Genomic DNA, 4,381 nt, shown 5'->3' on the forward strand with positions numbered 1-4,381 from the left:
CTTATCCAGTGGAGCACCTTACCTTTTACTCCTGCCTGTTGCTCCAACTTTTGTAACAACCTTTGTGAGGTACTGTGTCAAAGGCTTTCTGACAGTCCAAGAAAATGCACAATGCACCCTTCTCTTTCTTGCGTAATTTGCTTTGCTTGGTCATAGAATTCTATTAAATTAGAATTCTATTAAACATGCACATTGTGTGCATGTGTATTCTGTCCTGTTCAGCCAGAAGTTAAGTGGCCTTCACCGAAGGTGAATAAAGTTTTCTATTTTGATGCCGAGTTAAGCATCGTTGAAGTTGGCGAAGAAGTTAAAGTTAAAACGCTCCGTGTTCCTATGGGTAACAAGCGTTCTTGGTGCTATGGACACGACAAGTACACTCGTGTCTTTACATCCTCGTATCCAAGTTATGGGGAGATATTTCACTTGTTCTTCGTGACAATCAGTACAGTAAGGGACATTGGTAGTTGTGCTACCGCCGACTAGGGTGTAAATAGACGTCTTGTACATAATGTATATATTGTACAGTTGTTGCTGGATTAATTGATGAAAAACGATACAAAAATGCATTCCGGCAAATTCTCTCTCTCTCGCTCTCTCTCTCTCTCTCTCTCTCTCTCTCTCTCTCTCTCTCTCTCTCTCTCTCTCTCTCTCTCTCTCTCCACACCAAGACTCAACAGTCCTATCGTATTACAAAGTCAATTCAGGACACACCCCTCAGGAATTTTGCAGTTCGCGGGTTCTACGTGATGCTGGTTCACCGTGATGTTGGTTCACCGTGATGCTGGTTCACCGTGATGCTGGTTCACCGTGATGTTGGTTCACCGTGATGTTGGTTCACCGTGATGTTGGTTCACCGTGATGCTGGTTCACCGTGATGTTGGTTCACTGTGATGTTGGTTCACCGTGATGTTGGTTCACCGTGATGTTGGTTCACCGTGATGCTGGTTCACCGTGATGCTGGTTCACCGTGATGTTGGTTCACCGTGATGTTGGTTCACCGTGATGCTGGTTCACCGTGATGCTGGTTCACCGTGATGTTGGTTCACCGTGATGTTGGTTCACCGTGATGCTGGTTCACCGTGATGCTGGTTCACCGTGATGTTGGTTCACCGTGATGTTGGTTCACCGTGATGTTGGTTCACCGTGATGTTGGTTCACCGTGATGTTGGTTCACCGTGATGCTGGTTCACCGTGATGCTGGTTCACCGTGATGCTGGTTCACCGTGATGTTGGTTCACCGTGATGTTGGTTCACCGTGATGTTGGTTCACCGTGATGTTGGTTCACCGTGATGCTGGTTCACCGTGATGCTGGTTCACCGTGATGTTGGTTCACCGTGATGTTGGTTCACCGTGATGCTGGTTCACCGTGATGCTGGTTCACCATGATGTTGGTTCACCGTGATGCTGGTTCACCGTGATGTTGGTTCACCGTGATGCTGGTTCACCGTGATGTTGGTTCACCGTGATGTTGGTTCACCGTGATGTTGGTTCACCGTGATGCTGGTTCACCGTGATGCTGGTTCACCGTGATGCTGGTTCACCGTGATGTTGGTTCACCGTGATGTTGGTTCACCGTGATGCTGGTTCACCGTGATGCTGGTTCACCATGATGTTGGTTCACCGTGATGCTGGTTCACCGTGATGTTGGTTCATCATGATGCTGGTTCACCGTGATGTTGGTTCACCGTGATGCTGGTTCATCATGATGCTGGTTCACCGTGATGCTGGTTCACCGTGATGTTGGTTCACCGTGATGCTGGTTCACCGTGATGCTGGTTCACCGTGATGCTGGTTCACCGTGATGTTGGTTCATCATGATGCTGGTTCACCATGATGTTGGTTCACCGTGATGTTGGTTCACCGTGATTCTGGTTCATCATGATGCTGGTTCACCGTGATGTTGGTTCACCGTGATGCTGGTTCACCGTGATGTTGGTTCACCGTGATGCTGGTTCATCATGATGATGACTGAGATGATGGGAATGGCTGGATGCTGCTTCTCCTGAATCATATTTTCCGGCACTGTTCCTTGAGGATCTATTTCGTTCTATGAGGAATGATCTATTTCGTTCTATGATGAATGATCTATTTCGTTCTATGAGGAATGATCTATTTCGTTCTATGAGGAATGATCTATTCTGTCTCCTAAGCTCACTATAGTCACGGATGATTCGTAGAAGAGTCATGAAAAAAAACTTGAAAATTGCCGTGAAATTAAGCCACGCAAAAGTATTGAAATTTTTATTTATTTTTTTTTTAACACAAGACCGCTATTTTAAATTTATTTCTTCATGGTTAAATACGAAAAATATATATTTTTCCGTTTGTTTGTTTGAATTTTTGTTCCCTGTTGAAGAACATTTTTTATTTTTTTTCCTTGTGAACATTAAATAATTATTATCGTTATTATGGAACGTTATGGCGTTATTTTTATTTCTTATGTATTTGGGGTTGTTTCAGCCAGGTTGTTGTGGCTTGGTCTCGGTTTTGAGGTGTTGGTTACTTTTTTTTTCGGCTGAGAAATTTGTATTTTTGGGCACATTCGTGGAGGAATGATTACATATACATGGTGATATAATTCATTTATTTTTTTCATGAATATAAATGATTTTGTTCCTTGAACAATGTCAGGCACAAGCGTCTGACACCTTCTCCCACACACACACACACACACACACACACACACACACACACACACACACACACACACACACGCAAACACACACATGCACACACACAAGCGACTAGCACCCCCTGCCCACACACACACACACACATACACGCATCCCTACACACACACACACACACACACACACACACACACACACACATCAAGACGGATGAAGATAGACAGAGACTACAGGATGACCTGGATAAACTGGAGGAATGGTCTAGAAAATGGCTGCTGAAGTTCAACTCTGGAAAGTGTAAGGTGATGAAATTAGGCGAAGGGAGCAGGAGGCTGAACACAAGGTATCATCTGGGAGGGGAAATCCTGCAAGAATCAAATAGAGAGAAGGATCTGGGGGTTGATATCACACCGAACCTGTCCCCAGAGGCCCACATCAAAAGAATATCATCAGCGGCATATGCTAGACTGGCCAACATAAGAACTGCCTTCAGAAACTTGTGTAAGGAATCTTTCAGAACCCTGTATACCACTTATGTAAGACCAATCCTGGAATATGCAGCTCCAGCCTGGAGTCCATACCTAGTTAAACACAAGACAAAGTTAGAGAAGATTCAGCGGTATGCCACCAGGCTCGTCCCGGAACTGAGAGGATTGAGCTACGAGGAAAGGCTAAAGGAGCTGAACCTCACATCCCTGGAAAACAGAAGAGTAAGGGGAGACATGATAACCACCTACAAAATTCTCAGGGGAATTGACAGGGTGGACAAAGACAAACTCTTCAGCACGGGTGGGACACGAACAAGGGGACACAGGTGGAAACTTAGTACCCAGATGAGCCACAGAGACGTTAGAAAGAATTTTTTCAGTGTCAGAGTAGTTAATAAATGGAATGCACTAGGAAGTGATGTGGTGGAGGCTGACTCCATACACAGTTTCAAATGTAGGTATGATAGAGCCCAGTAGGCTCAGGAATCTGTACACCAGTTGATTGACAGTTGAGAGGCGGGACCAAAGAGCCAAAGCTCAACCCCCGCAAGCACAATTAGGTGAGTAGGTGAGTACACACACACACACACACACACACACACACACACACACACACCTGAGGGAGGGCAGCTGGAGAGTGTGGATCCTGCAGGTATAAGAAGCTCCAAGTTGCCGCCCACGAACACAAGCAAAACTTTCAGTAATTGAGAGTACATTAGAGAGCAAGCCAATCGTGGCAGTATGCCATTCAGATCAGGGGGCACTACTCTCCTCTGAATGTGGTGCTCAGGGCTCGGGATTTATCATCCATTTACCCCATATCCATTTACGAAACATTTACATCTTTCAACAATCATGGTGGCTTTGTTAAAACAAAATTTAAAAGGTTTATGAGCAATCAAAAGGTTTTTATTGTTATGAAAAACCTCGTAATGCTCTGTCTGGTGCTTGTAAACTGTTTAATTGAATGTAGTCAAAGCCGCCAGGATTGTTGAAAGATGTATAGGTTTCGTTAGTGGGTTGTATTAGTCTTTTAACACCACTTCAACGTAGATGTAGACAACTATAACCTTGCCTATCCGGAGAGTAGAAAAGTTTCATCAAATTATAGACTTGTTGACGAGTTATAATTTGATTATTCACACGTGATAATCATTTGGTTTATCTCATTCAGTTCTCCACGATTTTATTATTTTTGTCATAGATTATTGTATTTTCCTGTTACTATATTTTCCTGGTTTACTGCATCATGTGTTGTATTT

The sequence above is a fragment of the Procambarus clarkii genome, chromosome 19 (genome assembly GCF_040958095.1).
Source record: "Procambarus clarkii isolate CNS0578487 chromosome 19, FALCON_Pclarkii_2.0, whole genome shotgun sequence".
Taxonomy (NCBI): domain Eukaryota; kingdom Metazoa; phylum Arthropoda; class Malacostraca; order Decapoda; family Cambaridae; genus Procambarus; species Procambarus clarkii.